Below are 22,523 nucleotides of genomic sequence, written 5' to 3' on the forward strand. Positions count from 1 at the left end.
CAATTCGATTATTTCCTTTGGTGTGGAGGGAGTGAAAAATATAATAAAGCTTCCAAGAATAATGGATCAAAAGGATAGAAGAAGAAAGAAGAGGAGATGATTGTAATCTTCATTCTTGTCAATAGAGACTAACAAGTATATATATATAAAGGGGTAAATTATATAAAACTACATCAACTATTAGGTTAGTCATAGTTTCATACTCTATCTTTAAAAAATGTCAATGTTATACCTCATCTTACGAATTTCTTACAATTTCATACATTCCGTCAGTTTGTCTGTCAATTCTTCTGTTACATAGTAACATGGCTTAAAAAATGAATAAAGTATTAAAAACTAAAAAAATAAAATCATTTAATATATATTTTTTTACATGGGGACCCACCCCTTATCCCCCTCACCCTTTCTTCCCCATCCCGTCTTCCCCAAACCCAAAACTAGATCCACCCATTTCTCCATCATCATCATCATCGCCGTCACCTAAACCACCACGAATTGCCGCCGCGCCGTCATCAAGTCATCCGCAAGCTCCGAAATCGACATGGTGAAAAACAAGTAAGACATATACATGATGAAGCAGAAGAATGTCGTGATCTTGTGGGACCTGGACAATAAACCCCCTTGCGAGCCACCGTACCAGGCAGCGATGGCGCTAAAACAGCTAGCCCAGCGTGTTCGTGGCTAGAATTTCCGCTGGGGATGTTCTCTAGCCGACAAGCACACAGCTCCCCGAGAGGTTGGCACCGGTTGATGCTTTCTGTCGGGCTTCTGCTTTACTGGCGGGCTTATCGGGCAAGGCTGAAAGAGAAAGACAAAGTTAACTTTGAGAGGTGCCTTTGTGGGGTCTTAGGTGTAGGCCTTGAGGCTCACAATCAAGATTAACTTTTAAGTGTTCAGGCGTGCCACTGCCATCTTCAGCATGGCAGATGTAAAACGGATGTTGAGTTTCATTTGTATATATGCCCGAGAGACCGTGTTAATTATGACAGGTGCCTTTGTGGGGCCTTAGGTGTAGGCCTTGAGGCTTCCAGTCAATAACTAATCCAGTACTCGAACATTTATTGTTTCTTCCATTGTTGCACACAGTATTATGACTGTTATACTTCTGATCATCGTGCCCAAAGAGCAGAAAGAACCCAAATAGGTGCCTTTGTGGGGCCTTAGATGTAGGCCTTGAGGCTTCCTATCAGAATTAATTTCGTACTTAAATGTTCTAGCCCGAAGGGCAGAATGAATCTAAATAGGTGCCTCTGTGGGGCCTTAGATGTAGGCCTTGAGGCTTCCTATTAGAATTCATTCTATACTCAAACGTTATATGATAATCATAATATAATAGAGACAAAACTAAGGAATAAGTCGATTACTTGCGCCCCAAGTAACTTCGGACTTCTTGTTTATCAAAGACTGTCGTGGATGGGTTAAGTCCACATAAGGTTCTTTTTTATGCCTTGAGGCCAAGGACTTTTAAATGATCAAAACTCACATGCCCGAAAGCTTAGAACTTAGATCTGGTTTGAACTGTGAAGACATATTCAAATCGGATTCAAGAACTGAAAGTATCTTTTAATTGTCATCTTACTAGAAATAACTTGAATACAACTGGAAGTATACAACATACTGCTAGTTTAATGAATGAAAAGACAGAAACAAAGAGGGTCGGGCAAGGTTTAACCTTGTCGGGCAAAGCTGATCGTTTTGCAGGTTCCTATCTTTGTGGTTTATCAAGGGATCTGAAAGCTTAGAAAGAGGGGTAAGGAGATGAGTTTACAGAGAGAAATCGATACTACAACAAGTTTTTTAGACGAGGTAACAGAGCTATTACAAAAGGTTTAGGTGAAAGTTGATCCCGAGAGGGATGAAAGCTTGGGCTGACTATAACTTCGTTTGAAGGAAAATCTGGCTTTGAGCAGAGTTTGTGCTTGTATTTGTTTGTTTGATTAAGTGTCCTTATCTCTGATTTCTCTTTCTTCTTTTATAGACACTTTGGTTTGGCCTCCTGTAGCAGTAATCCTGCCCGAATGCATCTTGAAGGGTAATGACTCATCAGCTATTTACATGTACTGCCATTGTAAAGTGTTTTTGGGCTAATGAGTTGGCTGGTCTATACCACTTGGTTTCAAAGTAGGTGAGCAAGTGGTTCACATGGTCTGCACCAAGTCGGAAAGGGATTTTTTCTGCTTTCTAGGCTTCGGCCGGGCTTCGGCCATCTCTCATTCGAGGCTTCCCTTTGGGCCAGCTCCTTCTTTGAGCCCAAAGTTCAAGTTTTAATCCAAACAGTGCCCCCTTTAATTGATATTCAGCCTGGAATTCCAGGCGCTAATATCAATTGAATAGCTCTCTATTAATATCCACGTCTTTCTCTCTCGGGATTTGCACACTTTTCAAAGGCAATCACCACTTTCCTTCAGTCACTTCACTCACTCACGAATCCCCTGCATTCTTAGCACGAAATTCTTCTGCAATCGAAAATTCCCTAACTTCCCATACGTTTTCTTTTCTACATTTTTCAAACTTTTTGTTACTCTTAGCCCGACTCCTTTTACCCTTGTTGTCTTTCTTGCCGTTCCTCTTCCAAATTTCATCGAATGGCTTCAGGATCCAGCCAAATCCAACTATCCTATGAATCTGGCGAAGGCATCGCCACTCTGCGCCGCTTACTCAACGGACTGCATCGTCCTCGGGCAGGTTTGCATTATGAGCTTTTCTTTAAAGTACATGGGGTACAATCGTTGGGTCCCGCATAGATTTCTCGGGTCCCTGCAGTGATAGAGGACAATATGCCCAAGGATAACTGGTTTTCCCCAAATCCCTTTTTGGCTAAGTCGGGCATTTCTTCATCTAAGTGGTCGTCATATCGCCGAGGCTTTCCTTTGATGAACGATCCGGCTTGGGCTTAATGGGTTGATGAACTAGAGCCAATTTTTAAGAAGAAATGGATGAATAATGGTATTTATGAATTGATAATGCTCTCGAAAACCACCATTATCCCCAAGCCCGAACTGCTTGCTTCTTCTCTTCTTTTTTGGAATTCGGGCACAAACACTTTTGACTTCCGTATGGGTCCCATGTCTCCGACTGTTCTTGATATGGCCCAGGTCTTCGGGCTAAGGCCATCGGGCAGGATAGTGGATGTCACTCAAGACTGGGCTCCTCCTTCAATTGCTGAAAGCTCAGGTTCATCTGCCTCTTTCCTTTCTTTGGAATATAATTCCACAACCTTTAAGAGTTACGGGACCTCTTTCAAGGGATTCATCCCTTTTGTAAAGGAAAATTTTGGAGCAGGTTCTTCTCGTGTTGATAAAAATCAAGAGCACATGTATTTCCTTTTATACTGGCTCAACAAACATGTCTTCCCCAATAAGTCTAAAGGAGTGAAGGTTGAATGGATCCCTTTGGTGGAAGCTCTTCATAACTTTGATGATGTAGCTACAGGTCCATTCCTTTTTTCTCACATTTACCATCTCATTTTTGAAATAACTCAAGTTGAGCCATTTGAGACTAACCTGAATGGACCCATATGGATGATACAAACATGGCTTCAATGGTACTTCCCAAAGTTTCGGGCTGCTAACTTAGAGTTCCCAGAAGGTGTGGCCCCTGCCCGAATCCTAGCTGAAGCCGTTCCTACCGATCACTCCACATTTGCTTACTTTTACTTCTTCAAGGTTTGTAGGACTCGGTCATATTTGGAATGGGGCGCGTCAGTTTTGAGGAGATATCCTTGGTTCTCTGATCAAGCCTTCCAAAATGCTCCCGGGGAAGATGCCAGCTCCTTTTGCAGGGAGAAATTTATCAGTTGTATTCAACCGAGAGACATGGCTTGGGGAGTTCGGGGCAACCGATATGACCGAGGGTTGGAGGTGTATCACCCTAACTTTTGCAGCAGGCAGTTAGGCTTTAGGCAAGCCATTCCCATCCCATTCTTCGATTCTGTTCATTGTGGTACTTCCTTTCGATTATCATCTCCTTCCGAGGCAACCTTCCGAGCTGCCTGACGCAGTCTTGAAGTCATGAGTCAGGCTGCCCGAAAGTCCATCATTCTTAATTTTGAATGCACTTCAGTCTTCTCCTCTTGGTGGGAAGACAAATGGACCAAGAAATATGGAGAAGACTTGAGAGAGACTCATGATCGCCTCTTTAGTCAGCTTTTTCTCAAATCATATCCTAGTTCGGGCGAACTTGGAAATTGGAATGAGATGATCCAAGAGAAGAATCGGTCACTCCTGATAAGTATTTCTTCTTCTTGACTCTGATTTCCCTTATGAAGTCCTCTAAACCTTACTTTGCTTGACTCTGCAGCCCAAGTGGATGTTGAATCGGCATCCATTGAGTCCGAGGATGACTCAGTTGACGCAACAATTCTTCATGGAGCTGCGGCGGAGGCTGAAAGACGAGAAGCTAGAGAAGATGAGGATGTTTCGGAGGATTCAGGGGCTGAAAAAGAAGCGCCCGAAGCCATCACCCAAGTGTCTAAGCGAAGGAAAGCAGTTGTAATTGAGACCTCAGATTTTGATCATGCATCCCTACCCAAGACTAAACGACCAATTCCTACTAGAAAAAGTAAAAGAACCAGAACTGTCCAAACTTTTAAGTTTTCAGCCTCACCTGCTCCAGTTCCTGAAGCGGGCAGAAAAAAGCAAAAATCTTCAAGTGAGTTGTGTTCTTTTCTGTCAGATTGCCACCCTTCTTCTTTATCTATTTACCCTTGTTTTTCTTGAAAACAAGACCTCAAGCATCAAAGAAACCAACCATTGCTTCTAAGGAGGAGCCATTGGGAGCTGAAATGCACAAAAAGGCTGAAGAATTGCGCAATATCACCCTCAAATAACTTGAGGTATAGCTTATGTTTATGTCTGCATAGTCTTTCCTGTTTCCACAAAACCCTAAGCATGATTACTTGAGTCAGGTTGCAAGAGCAGAAAAGCTCCGTCCGCCCGAGGTCTCTTCACCATTTGCCCGAGAAACAAGCCTCTATCCTTCCCGGGTTAATCCTTCAGAGGTACATTTCCTTCCCTTTTGAACCTTGGGTAACTTTACAATCTCTGGGGCTAATGCTTGAACCTTTCTCTTCTTCTGACTTCATCCAAGTCGAGGTATCGGCCTCCTTGCCTGGTCAAGGTTCTCCCTTGATTTCTCCTTCTGTTCTGGAGGCAACTCCATCTTCTCAATTTGATCCATCCACGGGAGTAATGTTGCACTTTGTGGATGAGGACCGTAATTTGGTGAGTAATTGTCCTTACATTGATTTCCCATACATTGTTTCGATATTAACTTCTGTTTACCTCTTTTCAGCCTTCTTCAATACAACATCCATCAGTGATAACATGTGACGAACCCATAGTTCCTGAGATTCCTGTGATTTCAGAAGCAACTATTTTACAGGTGTTTGCTCGCCCGATAGTTACCCTCGATGAACCTCATTCATCTCCTCAGGGTCAAACTTAGGTATGGAGGTATTTTCTTCCTGTTTCCTCCTTACAATCTGCTTATTAACAATTGTTGTTATTCCTGGATACTTCTAGGGCATTGGCTAAGGTTCCGGCGCAGCTTTTCCTTCTTCTGTTAGTGGTACAGAGTCTTCTCCTCAACTAGGAATTGGTACTACCCCAACAGTAGGTACTATTTCATTAGAGGAAACTGGAGTGCAAAATCCTCCTCCTGCTTCTCCATTTTCAAAAACTGCTAAGTTGCCCGAGCTTTTTGAAGAATTCGGGCAACTTGAGACAAAGTTGAAATCTTCAAAGCATTCTTCATCTTCCGGCTTTCTAGAGCAGCAACGAGTTTTCCAAGAATGGGTAAGGAAAGACTTCTCAGTTTCATTCAGCCTTAAGGCTCTTTGTGACCTAGAAAAGGTTATGAGTGAGCTTTACAAAGCCGGTCAACTGTTGAAAACCCAGCATGATTCATTTCTTTCTTTCTTTGAGAATTTGAGGGTTCTCCGAGATCAACACAAGATAGCTGAAAGACAGGCCAATCGTGTAAGATGTTTCCAGGAGAAAGAATCAAGTACTTCTGCTCAGGTAGAAAGGTTGATGAATGACGGTTCACTAACAAAAGAAAGAATTTGAGTGGTGACTTCTGAAATCCAGAAGCTAAAGGAACAACTGGTTGTTCTTAAAGCTGAGCAAGCAACTCTTCTTAATACCCTCGAAAACCAAATTGAAGAAGTAAAGATGTCAAACTCGGAGTTAGAACATACTAGGTCACAACTTGCAAATAGCCATACTGTTTTGGCTGAACCTAGTAGGATTTTTGCAATCATGCAGACATATCATTCTCGAATAATCACCCTGAGTGAAGATGTAAAATTATTAGACTAGGATTACTTGTAACCCCTCTTTTAGCATAATGAACATGTATTTTGTCTTTTGCTTGCTTTGCCTCCGGCTCTTGTCTGAACTTATTTCGGGCAACTCTTTGCCCCCTTGTTTATTTTCTCATTTTCTCTACTTCCTTTACTGATACCAATTTTGGGGCCTGATCCTGATCCCTTGATCCCCCTTATGGTACCTTTATCTAAACAGGGGTGTTGGGACAACCTGGGATTTTATCTCATTCCTCTGTTGTAACAACTGATGATCCTGGCTTCTCTGCCCAAATCAAGTTGATCATATTGATAGGAGCCTCCGGGAAAGGGTTCGTATCAACCATCATACTAGCTTGGGGCTTGTCAAGTAACAGTTTTCCCTTTACTATAAGGTCTTGTATCCAGTCTCTGAACTGAACACAATTGGTTATAGAATGGTTGAAGGTATAGTGTAGCTTACAATACTTCTTTCCCCTCAGCTCTTCTGGCTTGGGCATCTTTTTAGTACTGTCGGGCACAATTACTTTTGCCCGCACCAGCTCTTCATAAATCTAAGGTGCTTTAGCCAGATCAAACGAATAACTCTGGTACTTGGGAGGCTTCATAGGGACGAAGCCTCCATCGTTCATCACAATTTTCTGGTCCTTGATGGGTTGAACTAATCTTTTCACCATCAATGGTTTGAAAGGCGTGGTCATCTCAGCAGCACACACCTCAACTTCCTCTCTATCATGGCCATCTTCATGCTCTGGTCCAATTTCTCCTACCTCCACACGATGAATTGCAGCTTTATTTTTGTAGAAGGGATGAGCTTTGGAAGTATGCTTCATTTTTTGCTCTTCTAGCAACAGCTTTTCATACTTTGTAGCAGCAATTACCAATTCCTGTAGCTCGTTAAATTGTGCATCATAAAATCTTTTCCTCAACGGTAATCTCAAAACCCTTTGAGCAATTGATATGAGCTGAGCTTGGTTAACAGGAAATTGGCATCTCATCCTTATCTCCCTGAACCTCATCATGAAATCCTCTATGGACTCATGATCGTATTGTTTTACTTCAACAAGATCATTGATGGTCAATTCTGGCTCTATTATGTAAAATTGTTCATGGAATGCCATCTCCATTTGCCCCCAGTTGGCAATAGAGTTGGGGGGGGTAATAGAGAGTACCACTGAGATGCTAACCCCGCCAATGAATTCCTAAACAACCTTAACTTGTAGTTTGGGTTGTCTTCATATGCCACACAATGATTGGAGAATTTGAAAATGTGGTCTCTGGAGGATACGCTGCTATCTTCACCTGTAAACGTTGGGAATGCCAACATCTTGAAATTGAGGGGAAATGGATTTTGTTCATCAACATACTCAGGATAAGGCTTTTGATAAGTAACCCTGAATACTGGGCGAGCCCGTGGTTGAGCATTTTGAGCCACCGTCCTTTTTAATTCAGCCAACTCCTCCCTTAGTTGTTGAGTAGCTGCATTATTATTCTGGAAGAGAAAGGCAGACTCATTCTTCAGGCTTCGGTCATTGCCCGCGCCTGCTTCTTTCTTTGACTCGGGCTTCCTCCAGTGGGCTCCTCCTCCCTTACTGGCCAACGGAGGTGGCCTATAAGGAAGAAGATTATCTGAAGTTATAGAGCTTTCCTTTCCGTTGGACTCTCATGTTGTTATAGGCATCACATACTTCGTTCTTTCTTGCTCGCTCTGCCTCCTATTATTAAATGATAATAATGGGAAGCTAGGAAACTCTTTCTCCAGAACGGGTTTTATCACCGGTTGACTTCCTTCAAGAACTACCTTCTCCTTTCCCTTGCCATTTTCTTCTTCTAATAGTGGAAATAGGGGAATAACTGGTTCATTTCTGATGGTAACATGACTCATCCCACTTCCCTGAGCACCTTTTGGAGTAGAAAACTCCAGATCTAACCTTCTCTGTAGATTCCCTGTTAAGGTACACGGTCTACTTACTTCCACTTTAGTTTCCAAAGAGATTTTTTCTATGCTATTTAATACTTGTATCATTGTAGCCTGTAATTCTTCATTAGTTCCTATTCCTTCTGATTTCCCGGAGGAAGATGGGCTTTCCAGGACCACCTGTCCTGATGGGGAAGAAGGATTTCCTGCTTGATCTGCCATTTATAGCAAAGGTTGAGGAGAACAGTCCTTCGTATTCTTCTTGCAAAGTTTATGGCTTCTCTTCTTGGACATGCGAGATCAAAATAATTGATCCCAACGGGCGTGCCAAAACTATGTTCGTGGCTAGAATTTCCGCTGGGGATGTTCCCTAGCCGACAAGCACACAGCTCCCCGAGAGGTTGGCGTCGGTTGATGCTTTCTGTCGGGCTTCTGCTTTACTAGCGGGCTTATCGGGTAAGGCTGAAAGAGAATGATAGAGTTAACTTTGAGATGTGCCTTTGTGGGGCCTTAGGTGTAGGCCTTGAGGCTCACAATTAAGATTAACTTTTAAGTGTTCAAGCGTGCCACTGCCATCTTCAGCATGGCAGATGTAAAACGGATGTTGAGTTTCATTTGTATATATGCCCGAGAGACCGTGTTAATTATGACAGGTGCCTTTATGGGGCCTTAGGTGTAGGCCTTGAGGCTTCCAGTCAATAACTAATCCAGTACTCGAACATATATTGTTTCTTCCATTGTTGCACACAGTATTATGACTGTTATACTTCTGATCATCGTGCCTGAAGAGCAGAAAGAAACCAAATAGGTGCCTTTGTGAGGCCTTAGATGTAGGCCTTGAGGCTTCCTATCAGAATTAATTCCGTACTCAAACATTCTAGCCCGAAGAGCAGAATGAATCCAAATAGGTGCCTTTGTGGGGCCTTAGATGTAGGCCTTGAGGCTTCCTATTAGAATTCATTCTATACTCAAACGTTTTATGATAATCATAATATAATAGAGACAAAACTAAGGAATAAGTCGATTACTTGCGCCCCAAGTAACTTCGGACTTCTTGTTTATCAAAGACTGTCGTGGATGGGTTAAGTCCACATAAGGTTCTTTTTTATGCCTTGAGGCCAAGGACTTTTAAATGATTAAAACTCACATGCCCGAAAGCTTAGAACTTAGATCTGATTTGAACTGTGAAGACATATTCAAATCGGATTCAAGAACTGAAAGTATCTTTTAATCGTCATCTTACTAGAAATAACTTGAATACAATTGGAAGTATACAACATACTGCTAGTTTAATGAATGAAAAGACAGAAACAAAGAGGGTCAGGCAAGGTTTAACCTTGTTGGGCAAAGCTGATCGTCTTGCAGATTCCTATCTTTGTGGTTTATCAAGGGATCTGAAAGCTTAGAAAGAGGGGTAAGAAGATGAGTTTACAGAGAGAAATCGATACTACAGCAAGTTTTTTAGACGAGGTAGCAAAGCTATTACAAAAGGTTTAGGTGAAAGTTGATCCCGAGAGGGATGAAAGCTTGGGCTGACTACAGCTTCGTTTGAAGGCAAATTTGGCTTTGAGCAGAATTTGTGCTTGTATTTGTTTGTTTGATTGAGTGTCCTTATCTTTGATTTCTCTTTCTTCTTTTATAGACACTTTGGCTTGGCCTCCTGTAGCAGTAATCCTGCCCGAATGTATCTTGAAGGGTAGTGACTCATCAGCTATTTACTTGTACTGCCACTGTAAAGTGCTTTTGGGCCGATGAGTTGGCTGGTCTATACCACTTGGTTTCAAAGTAGGTGAGCAAGTGGTTCACATGGCCTGCACCAAGTCGGAAATGGCATTTTTTCTGCTTTCTGGGCTTCGGCCATCTCTCCTTCGAGACCTCCCTTTGGGCCAGCTCCTTCTTTGAGCCCAAAGTTCAAGTTTTAATCCAAACACAGCGCTTCAGCGAGGTTTTGAGTTTTGGGTTTAGGGAAGACGGGAGGGGAAAGAAAGGGTGATGGTGGATATGGTTTTGGGGTACAACGTCGGTTTTGAGCAAAAAGGTAAATCAATTGCGGCGGAAGCAGAAGACGAAGAAGGCTGAGAACGAGGGTTTCGTGGCGGAGAAGAGAAGGGAGACCCAGTTCGAAGTAGGAAAGTACGCATTAGGGAGAAGATCGTGCAATACGAATCCCGATCTTGGTCGGATGTCATTGGACGAGCCTCGAGCTTCTTGGGACAAGTATTTGGGTCTGAGAGCCCCCCACCTGAGGCTGACCCCGATGGTTTCGGTTGTGGAAGAAAGTTGGGAGAGGAGTTCAGGTAGCTCAGCTCAGACCAAAGACAATTACAATTCGCAGCGGTGGCGAAGCTTCAAACGGCTGAGTTTCGATCAATCCACAATGGCAGAAGTTGATGCTGAAGTTGGGATCAAATACGAGAGTCTCCTTTGCCACTTCATAGTTGTTCTATGGGGCCTAGCTGCTGATTACAGAGAAAGAATTGATGAGTTTGATGGGTTCGAATTCGAAGTTGAAGTCTGTTGAAGATGATGAGCGTGCGGATGAGGGCGATGGCATTGGGATTGGCTCTGAACCTGTTTACAAAAATGCAGCTTTGGAATCAACCAATGGGGTTGATGTTGATCATCAAAAGTTGAATATGAGGCACAAGAAGTGGAGCTTTTGGGGTTTGATGCAGGGGTGGACCTGATTTTGGGTTTAAGGAAGACGGGAGAGGGAAGAAAGAGTGAGAGGGATAAGGGGTGGGTCCTCATGCAAAAAAAAAAGATTTTATTTTTTTAGTTTTTAATAATTAATTAATTTTTTAAGCCACGTCACTATTTAACGGAAGAATAACAAATTCGTAAGATGAGGTATGACATTGATATTTTTTAAAGATGGGGTATGAAACTATGACTGACCCAATATTTAAGGTAGTTTTATGTAATTTACCCTGTATAAAGTTATAAACGTTAGGAAGTCAAACCCTTAAATTCAATACTAATCAATAATGTTATAAAATGATTAACAGATGCAATGTGTGACACACCCCAACCCGAAATGTCCACTAGGACTCCGAATGGAGCTGTGCTAGCCGACATCTGGAAGGTGACGAAGCCATAAAGTATAGTGATGTGGAAAATATGAATAAATTTAAACCTAATAATGTCTAAGGACAAGAGTGCGTTGTGAGCGGGAATGAACCCATTTCACACGCAACGTCAGAGCATAAGTAAAGTACAGTAGTGTGGGTAAAAATCAAACCCTCATAGGTAGCCACCTATACTGAGATTCGCCAAAAATCCTCGTCGATACGAACTTTCAGCAGCTAAAACCTGGAAGGGCGAAAAACAAGAGTGAGTGGGCAAAAACAAGACGTTTGAAAACAAACTTATCTTTTTTGAACATAATAACCACTCACTGTAAAACCCGTCTAATTTCCTAGAAAATAACAATACATACGTATATAGAAATCAGGCTTGAGAGAAATGAAAACCAAAGTATGTGCCATGTCAAGTATCTCATTAATAAATATGTAAGCCAGGTGTTGTGAATCAATATAAAATGATATGTCAGTCAAAGTCACCTAACATGACCTGTACGGCTGAATCTATAGCTCATAAACCAATTCCTGCACATGAGTAGGAACCACCTATTGTGGTCTGTACGACAAGCTAGGTGTAAATAAGTACGCTCAAGTGCTACGATCACGTGAAGGCTGCGCAATGAATTGCGGGTCACCTACGAGTCGAAACTACCTAATGTGGTATGTACGACAGGTTGGCACCAAACTTGGATCCAAGGTGAATGTGCGGTGCGGGAGGTGAACGATCACGTGAAGGCTGTGCCTTCGCCTCGGGTGAGAGCACTAACACCGCGGTGCAGGATAATAAGCTCTAAATGCATCTATGTATAACCATAAACAATGCAACCACTATTATCCTACAGTACTCACTTGAAGCTTACTTGGCCTCTGCAGCGTCATACAATATTATGCATACACATACTAATGCATATACAAAAATGAAATGCAAGTATGACATGGCACTTAAAAACATAATTCCATTTAGATCAGTTTCTGGGAAAATGTAAAACATATATACGTATATATAGAAAACCAAAAGCCCACTCACCTGGAGTTTGCGCTACAACTCCCTAGCACGAATATCGAGGCTTCACGAACGATCGGCGTCTAAAATAATTATCAAATCACATCTCAGAATTCTTATCGATAAAACATGTAACTTACGTAAAATACATCCCTAAGGGCGTTCTAGAATGATTTGAGACCCATTGACCAAAAGTCAACCGTCGATCAAAGATCGATGGTAGGTTCCACAAACCTACGTAACTCAATCAGGAAGATCCACATCTCAGATTTCCGATCCGTAACTTTCAAAGATACACATTATACTTCTAGAATAACATACTAAAATTTCATTACGATCCAACGGTTGGATCTCCGCCAATTGCAAATTCAAGTGACGGTCAACATTTTATTTTATGAACTTACAATTCCAATTCGGGAAGATCCGATCTGTAAGTTCCTATGATCCTCAAATATTACGTACAATAACGTATTGAATTTTGGTGACGATCCAACGATCGTCGATTCATATAATTATCAAGTAATGCACCGTAATCAAAGTAGATTCACAATAATCAAATCACATCATATGGATATCAAATATGAGATCAATATATCAATTTAGCGTAAAATACCATTGGCGGCCCACTGGCCACGGGCCGCAGCCGGTGGCAAGCGATATATGCACAAATCGGTCGATAATATCAAAATTCGATGAATCTGCCCAGGTGGTACGACCAACTGCATTTTTTCGTTATAACTCGGAAAAAAAGATGCATGATTCCTCAAAATTGTGCTCAATTTCATAACAAAGGCTTCCTTATCTAGAATTTTGTCGATAGTTTTTACTCTATTAAAAAAATTTTAACCAAATGTTAACTAATCAATTACAATAAATTGGATCGGATTTTGCAGTTATTTTATTAATCTAAAATAAAAAATTCATTTTATCGATTAAAAAATTATTTGTTGAGAAGGAAATAAAGATATAAAATTCCTACAAATAAATAAATAAAATAAATAAGTAAAAAAAAAAGAATAACTTGCCAGAAAATTCAACTATTTCTAAACATTCTCAAATTTCACAGAAATGAAGATCTCAATGAGTGGAGCAACTTTCATACCTGTGACTAAGGCCAATTTGGCCGAGAAAAGCCCCAATTTCACGAAAATCCGCCGAAACCCTTAGATTTGGGTGTGTTTGATTCGACCTCCAAACTCACTCAAATGCCTTAAAAATTGCTTGGGCTTTGTTCATGGGGTTGAGAGGAGTCTATTAGTGGTGGTAATTTGCTAAGTTAACTTCACAATTTGCGGATCGCCGCCATTCACTCACACGGACCACCATCCATTTTCCCCTAAAATACCACCAATTTCTTCCTAATTGTGGGTGGAAATGGAAGGGAAAGTAGCGGGATGATGATTGGGCTTGATAAATCGGTCCAATTTGCCGGAAATCAGATGGAAAACCACAAGAAAATATGAAGAAAACGGGTTGGATGGCGCAGGTCAAGGGGAACCCAATTTCCCCTTCATTCCCACCTTCCCTCCTTTTCCTCCCTTCTTCCATTTCTGATTGGTCACTTCCTTTCTTCTCTCTCCCTTATTGGCCGACTTCCCTCCCTTATCTCTCCTTTATCTTCCATCTCCACTGCCCATCTTTCTTTCCTTTAATTTGGGCCACACACGTGGCTCAATCAGATTTTGCTTCAAAATATGGAGCCTTCTAGAAATAATTAATTGACCATTTAGTTCCTAACTTCGTTCGTTAATAACTTTTTCGTTATAACTCCAAATTGCATTCCTTTTGTGCCCACACGTCCGTAGCGATGAATACTACAAGAATACGCCAAGAAAACGAACCTTACGTGACACGACACGGCAGTCAACAAAAGTCAACACTTTGCCTCAAAGGGCATTTTTTGTAACTTCACTTATTAAAAGTATATAAACTATAAAATTGGGAACAAGTCGTTACAATGTGAGTGTTGGAATGAAATGGTCCTATAGGAATTAAAGACCTTGAAATACCTTGAATTTGATAATAGAGTCATTATAAAGGGAGTTTTCACGAAACATTCCTAGTACTGTTCACTACACCTTTATTTGTCATTTTTCATTAAAACTAAAGTTTTTTTTGAACTTTTCGTTGGTTTTTCTCATTATTAAATACCATTTGGAATAGCAGTTGAGAAGAGGAAAATATCTATATCATTAGTACAGTTCACGATTTGCACAAATTTACTTTACTAATGTTTAAACTTTTTGTACAAAGATATTCTACACATTGTGATGAGCATATTGGAATTAAGCAACGAATGGGCCCAACATAATATTATAGCATTGAACTAATCATCTAAATTGAACTTAATATCTCTCGCTTACAAGTGAAAGCGAAGTACTATTATATCAAAATACTATAGCTATATACGATACTAACTTATTCCCAAATCAAATTCGAACATGATTTTTCAAATCGAAGGCAAAAATTATCTTCGAACAATTATCTTTATGTTGGTCACTGACATTTCTTCCATCGCTTGGTTATATATCTTGATCAATGGCAAGTGCAATATGAATGGGCATCTTCTTAATCAACACCAGTTGGCTCAGGTCATTGTTTATTTTTGTTGGAAAGACAATTAAAAATGAAAGTATCATAACATATCAAGTCATTGCTAATATGAACGGGCATATTCTCAGTCAAGATAAAATAACTCAAGTCATTGTTTACTCTTGTTGGAAAGACAATTAAAACAAAATGAAAATATTATAATATGAACGGGCATATCTGCTGATTTGTTAACACGTCTATCCATAAAATAAAGGGCAAACTTCGTATATAAAAAGGAGACCAAATTATCTGTTTCTTGTTGACTGTATAGTATATATTAGATACAGGTTTAGCAGCAGCAATGCTATAGATCACCAATTCAAGCTGAAGCATTTTCTGAAGGCTTCCCCATTTCAATTGTAAGTAGAGTTAATTCCTTATACTTGGTTCACTATTTCTTTCTTTGTTTTCACACGCACATACACGTATCATGTGAACTAAACTAACAAAATATGGTTTGGAAAAATTGACAGATTGAGAAGCATGGCAGCTACGTCTAGTACTGCAATTGTTCCTCAAATTCTCGACGGAAAACACGATTATAAGGATTGGAGTGTCCGCGTCAAAACCTATCTGCTCTCTAAAGATCTTTGGGACGTTGTTGAAAGAGCCAGTGAACCCCTTGAACAGGAAGGTGTTTGGGAATTTAAGTTTAAGGCTTGGAGGAAGAATAATGCCGAAGCTTTGCATGCAATCCAACTTTCTTGCGGGCCGCGTACTTTTCCTTTGATCCGTGACAAAACCACCGCCAAAGCTGCTTGGGATACTTTGGAAGCACAGTTCAACCGAGAAGAAAGCTCAGGTATATATACATAACATCGTATTTTCCTATATATATTTCATTTGTAACTTAACATGGTTTCATCTCTTTTCAATACTTAATACGTCAATAGTAGTAATAAACCGAAGAACTTGCCACGCCCATATATATATATATATATATATATATATATATATAGAGAGAGAGAGAGAGAGAGAGAGAGAGAGAGAGAGAGAGAGAGAGAGAGAGAGAGCATCCGTGGCACAAAAAAAAAACACAAGGATTGACATAAATTTTAAACCATTAGATTAGTCCACTTTTAACGATTGAGATGCAATCTATTTAGTCCAATTAATTTTCTTTATTCACGTAATTTTGTATTGGAAATAAAATTTTAAAAACCTTTCAAGTAAGATTTTGTATTCTCTCTCCTATCTCATTAATTGTTTTTCATTTACGATCCCTTTCCCTCACTCTTTCTTCTTCATTCATTCCCCTGCTATCTTTTATACCAAATTTTTCGTTTTTTTATCAAATTTCTTCCCCATCTTGATCATGATGGTAATATCTTGCTGCACCCGCAGTTCTTAAAATCTCCGCTTAGCGCCGCGTAGACTCTAGGTAGTTGATGACCATCCCGATTAATCCCTAGCCGTTTGAAAATAAAGAAACAGCGCCTAGATGCCCGCCTAGCCCGCCTAGGCACTCCGTCTTGGTCATAACTCTCACTTAGATAGAAAATAGATAACTTTCTGTTTTGCATTTTGTTTTTTTAATAAATTGTAAAAGACTTGTTGAATACTTAGATTAACAAACATTATATGATTGTTCCTCATGTTTTCATTATGTTCTAATACTTTATAGGCTTTTTTTATTAGCATCTCACATAATGTTGAATACACCCCATATTAAAATTTAATATTAAATTACTTACATGCCCTAATATGCAATGACTATTTCGACTTCATAAGGTTATGAAAAAAAAAATTCTAAATACACCCCAAAATTACACATTTCAAGATTATTTATCTTTTTTAACTCTCAAAACTATTTTCACTCTCAGTTGGAAAACAAAACCATAATCAATGAAACTACAAACATGTTGATTGAAAAAATTATTCATAGGAGAATCTTAATCCAAAATCAAATAAACTTCACATTGATAATTGATATTCAGTCAATTAACCCAGATAATTGATATTCAGTTAATTAACCCAACTTTTGTCCCCATTTTCATATTCCTCCACTGGCAATTTCCGTCTTTCTGAATCTGATTCCTTCAATCAAATCAATCTTCCATACCAAATCAATTAACCCCTTAGTCTTACTAGTCGGTTGTTTGGCTCAAAGAAGCAAGACAAAGGCCTCAAAACCAAAGCGTGTGGCTGGTTCTTGCTGGAGGATGGGGTGGGCTAAAAAAAAATATTTCCATGATATGTAGAGTAGAGTGTGGGGTATGTAGAAATGTGGGAAATGCACCAAACCCAAAGTAAGTCATCCTGATAGAAATAAATGAATTCCAGAGAGTGTATGTTAAGGTGTGGGTGTGAGGGTAGTATGGAATAGTACGTGTGCGGGGGGGTGTATTAAGATAAATTTTAATTGCAAAAAAAAAAAATATGAGATGTATTAAGTATGTGGAGTGTATTCAATAATATGTGGGGTGTTAATAAAACAAGCCTACTTTATGATCTATATGTCATTATATTTTGCAATTTATGTATCCAAATGCAAATATGTATTTTTAAGTATAAGAAGACACTTATTTATATGATATATAATAGATTTTACTTAAATTCGCCTAGTCCACCTAGGCCCTCGCCTAGCCCCGCTTAGCCGCCTAGATGCTAAGCCCCAACCTGCCGTCCGACTAGCGTTTTTAAGAACCTTGGCTGCACCAATAAAATAGATACCACTTATTGTTTCAATTTTTTAAGGTTTAGATTCACAATTTTTTTTTTGAACAAACAATATTATCTACAACTAAAGGGGAGGGGGGGGTAAGATAAGCCTCACAATGGGCTAGCAATAATGTGGTTCAAATTCGCCTTTAACGAGAATTGAACATAAGACCTATTTCTTACAAGTGAAAGGAAATAATACTAGACCGTAGTACTAAATGATTAGATTCACACTTAATTTGATGGTTTTAGAGTAATATAGTCCTCAACACCTTTGATCTCTAGAAACAAACCCAAAACCACTTGATGGTGGTCGTGGTGGTGATAAAGTATCCTTAGAGGAAACTGGAATTTTTTTCAGAGTGTTATTAAAAAATATTATTCTAAGGCCACAAAGAATCCTGTAAGGGTGTGAATAAAAATGAAGTAGTTACAAGAGTCAAGAGCGCCATAGTAGTAATGTGTTCCATGGGTACGAAGCTTTTGTGTGGAAGAAAGACTTATGCTGAAATTGACTGGATGATCTGAACATTGAGTTGGAGAAAATTTTCAGAATAGAAGAGGGGATAAGAGAAAAGGGGAAGCAAGGGGAATACAAGATAGAATGAGAGGGGGGGGGGGGGTGGGGGAGAGAATCAAAGTTATAATTAACAAAATTTTGGATTTTTACTTATACTTCTAAGGTATATATTTATTAGAAAAATTATGTCAAATTAAATATCATTTGAGATTGCATATCAACCATTAAAACTGGACAAATTTGATGGTTTGAAACTTGTGTCAAAATTTGTGTAAAAAATATGGTGCTACGAAATTTGTGTAAAAAACATGGCACCATTTTTTTACACAAGTTTTTGTGGGGTCCCTCTATAATGTATTTCAACGATTCGAATTGTCTATCTTTTAGACATTTCCTAAAAAATCATGTCTACCAAAAATCACCAAAATCTAAAATCACATTGTTAGAGTATAGTGTTTTAATATTGTGACACTTGTCACAATCCTAGTATAGTTAGTTAGTTAGCTGTTATATGTAATAGTATATATATAAGAACTCATCATGTAATTACTTAATCATTAAGAAATACAACAGATAGTTCTTCTCTTCCTAAACTTCTCTCTAGTCTCTCTTTCTTTCTTCTCTGTTCTTGATTCAGTATACAAGATTACAGTATATGTTAATCATCTGATATAGGTTAACATGGTATCAATCGCCTTTGTTGCTTACGCTTGAAGATACGATCCTCTGTTGCTTCCGCCTTCTCTGATTCGGATTGGTTTCTTTCTTCTTTCTCGATCCGAATTCGTCTTCTTCTATTTCTCATTTCTGCAATTTCTAGGGTTTCCTATCGTTCTTTTGCTCTTCTTTGGTACGTGCTCAATTCTGCACACCTTGTGTTTGTTGTATTGTCTCACTGACAAGTTGATCTTGAATTCCCGATGGTGACTGCTTCACAACTACAACTCCTTCAATCTCCAATTACGGGCTTGATTTCCTCCATTTCTACGTCGGTTAATGTCAAGCTTGATGATTCGAACTATCTCAATTGGCACTTCCAGATGCAACTTTTGCTTGATAGCAATGGCATCATGGGGTATGTTGATGGTTCGATTGCCTGTCCATCTCAATATGCTTCGTCATCCGGTGAATCTGGTATCTCTTCTTCTTCTCTGAATGATGAATACATAGTATGGAAAATGCATGACCGAGCTATTATGCAATTGATTACTGCTACTTTATCTCCTATTGCCATGTCTTGTGCGATTGGTAGTACTAGCTCCAAGGATCTGTGGTTTAGGTTAAAGGAACAATTTTCAACTGTTTCTCGGACTAGCATCTTTCAGATGAAATCCAATTTGCAAACTATTAAAAAGGGGTCCGATTCGATTTCTCAATATCTTCATCGCATTAAGGAAGCTCGAGACTATTTGTCTGCTGCTGGGGTCTTTTTTGCGGATGAAGACATTGTTATTCTTGCTTTGAATGGTTTACCTGCTGAGTATAACACTTTCCGGTGTGTTATCAGGGGGCGTGAAAGTGTGATTTCACTGAAAGATTTTCGGTCACAGTTACTTGCAGAGGAAATCATTGTTGATAATTCAGTACATAATCCTCTTCTGACAGCTATGGTTGCTAATACAGGTTCCACTTACACAAAAGGGGCTTCGGTTCAGTCTCAGGGTTTCTCTCCTCATCATGGTCAATCTCAGGTAGTCACTGGAGGCTTTAGACCCTATAATGGGAACAAGAACAAGGGCAAAGGTCGTTTCAATCAGGGCTCGAGATTTTATAACTCTAGACCAGTGTTTTCCCCCATGGCACATATGCTTCCTACCTCTAATCCTGGAGTTCTTGGTCCATCTCCTGGTCAACCGTTTGGTCGTCCTTCTGCACCCATGCCTCACATTTGTCAGTTGTGCAATTCTGCGGGACATACTGCCCCATTCTGTGGAGCCTCTTCACATGAGCCAACAAAATGTCACATTTGTGGTCGAAGTAACCATACCACTTGGTATTGCTTCCATAATGATAAGGGTCCCAATTACATGGGAATGCATACCCTTCTTCTGTGTTTCCACAGTCCTCATATGTTATGCAACCACCGCCTGTTCAGTATAATTCCTATCAAGCTCCTCCTCAGCATTCCTCATTCACACCTTCTCAGTTTCATGCACCGCAACCCCCTATGCAAGCCATGCACACAGTGCACAACTCTGTACCTCAGTCATCAAGTTCTTCAGGTCCTTCTCAAGTGTGGCTCACGGACTCTGGGGCCACCAATCATATGACAGCTGATTTGACTAATCTGTCCCTGGCATCACCATATCCATCAAATGAAACAATTCACACTGCAAATGGGGAAGGTTTGAAAGTATCTCATGTTGGTCATTCTACTATTCATACATCAGTTTCTCCAATCAAATTGACCTCTGTGCTCTGTGTTCCTCAATTAACTCAGAACCTGTTGTCAGTACATCGCATTTGCCTTGACAATAATTGCTGGCTTATATTTGATGCTTTTTGTTTTTGGATTCAGGACAAAACCACAGGGAGGATCCTCTACAGAGGCTTGTGCAGTAATGGGCTGTATCCTATCCACTCTTTGTCCACTTCCAATTTCCAGAAGAATAATCAAGCTAAGGCCTTTCTTGGACAACTTGTTCAATCTGATTTGTGGCACCATAGGTTAGGTCATCCATCAAATAGTGTTGTCTCTCTGATGTTGCATCAATCTAATGTACCTGTTCCCAAATCCTCATTACCTATGCTATGTCATACCTGTCTAGAAGGCAAATTTAGCAAGCTCCCTTTTCCAAAGCATGTCAATAAGTCAGTCATTCCTTTTGAAACTATTCATACAGATTTGTGGGGTCCTGCACCATGTATATCAGTGGATGGTTATAGATATTACACCATCTTTATAGATGAATGTACCAGATATTGCTGGATTTTCCCTTTAATAAACAAGTCTGATTTGTTCTCTACGTTTGTTGCTTTTCATTCCTTTGTTGTTACTCAGTTTTCTGCCTCAATTAAAATTCTTCAATCTGATGGGGGGGGGAGAGTATACCAGTCTCAAATTGAAACATTTTCTTCTTGACAAAGGCATTTCACATCAATTATCTTGTCCCTATACCCCTGAACAAAATGGGGTAGCTGAAAGGAAGCATAGACATATCATTGAAACCACTATCACACTGCTCCAAACAGCCAAGTTGCCACATCAGTTCTGGTCTTATGCTTGTCAAACAGCCACCTATCTCATCAATCGAATGCCTACTGTTGTCCTTCATAACCAATCTCCTTTTGAGATCCTATTTGGGACATATCCAATACTTACACATCTTCGAATTTTTGGATGTGCTTGTTTTCCCCTTCTCAAACCCTATAATAGTACCAAACTACAAGCAAAAACCACAAAGTGTGTGTTTCTAGGGTATGCCACAAAATATAAAGGTTATCTATGCTATCATGTGTCTACAAAGAAAGTGTTTGTTTCTAGGCATGTTATCTTTGATGAACAACATTTTCCCTACACAGATTTATTGACTGCATCTTCCAACACAGTTTCCACTGCACATAGAGTTGTATATCCATCTCCTAGTTTCAATTGTCATGCCCCTATAGTTACTCCCGAAAATAGAATTGTCTCATTTATCCCAGAATCACCTCATCAACCTTCTGCCTTGGATTTACCTGAAGTCTCTCCAAGTTCTCAGTCCATTACTGCTCCAATCCAAGTCTCTTCTCAGATCCCTGTGGTACCTGATATCAGTTCCACTTCTGCATCAGAAATACCTATTTTTAATCCTGATACTCTGTCAGTAGTGTTGCCCATTCCTCCACTTAATTTGCATCCTATGCAAACCCGAAGCAAAAGTGGGATTTTCAAAAAGAGGGCTCTCTTAGCCAGTGTTCAGGATTCTGGGGGCACTGATCTATCCTTGGTGGAACCAGCTAGTTATAAGTCTGCCATCAAAGTACCTGTGTGGTTAGCAGCCATGAAAGAAGAAGTTAATGCTTTACATGCTCAAGGCACTTGGAGTCTAGTTCACTTACCAGCAAACAAGAACCTGGTTGGCTGTAAATGGATTTTCAAGATTAAGAGACACTCAGATGGGTCTATTGCAAGACACAAAGCCCGGTTAGTTGCTAAGGGCTTCAGTCAAGAACCCGGATTGGATTATGGGGAGACTTTTAGCCCTGTAGTGAAACCTACTACTGTACGGTTAGTTCTTGCTCTGGCTGCTCAGTTTAATTGGTCTCTTCGCCAGTTGGATGTTAAAAATGCGTTTTTGCATGGACTTCTACAAGAGGAGGTCTACATGTCTCAACCTCCAGGTTTTGAAGATCCAAATCATCCTTCTCTCGTGTGTAAGCTGCATAAATCTCTCTATGGTCTCAAGCAGGCTCTTCGGGCCTGGAATGACCGCTTTACTCAGTTTCTTCCTTCTTTGGGA

At 40.0% G+C, this 22,523-nt stretch overlaps 2 protein-coding genes and 1 long non-coding RNA gene across 4 annotated transcripts in view; 1 reads left to right on the top strand and 2 right to left on the bottom strand.

Annotated features, from left to right (window-relative positions):
- The window catches only part of LOC126610501 (mitogen-activated protein kinase kinase 3-like), a 165,945-nt gene that overhangs the window by 2,651 nt on the left and 140,771 nt on the right, over window positions 1-22,523 (bottom strand). The gene's annotated exons all lie outside the window — the stretch shown is intronic.
- On the bottom strand, window positions 429-13,520 carry LOC126610516 (uncharacterized). Its single transcript, XR_007618559.1, has 4 exons — window positions 13,411-13,520; window positions 12,333-12,391; window positions 11,464-11,534; window positions 429-798 (listed from the first exon to the last, which is right to left on the bottom strand). It is a non-coding gene; the product is annotated as an uncharacterized LOC126610516 (long non-coding RNA).
- The window catches only part of LOC126610481 (uncharacterized), a 130,777-nt gene continuing 123,441 nt past the window's right edge, over window positions 15,188-22,523 (top strand). The window contains exon 1 of the mRNA XM_050278562.1: window positions 15,188-15,259. The gene's annotated coding sequence lies outside the window, so the exon portion shown is untranslated. The remainder of the gene's footprint in view (window positions 15,260-22,523) is intronic.

Source organism: Malus sylvestris, chromosome 17 (genome assembly GCF_916048215.2).
Source record: "Malus sylvestris chromosome 17, drMalSylv7.2, whole genome shotgun sequence".
NCBI classification, from domain to species: Eukaryota; Viridiplantae; Streptophyta; class Magnoliopsida; order Rosales; family Rosaceae; genus Malus; species Malus sylvestris.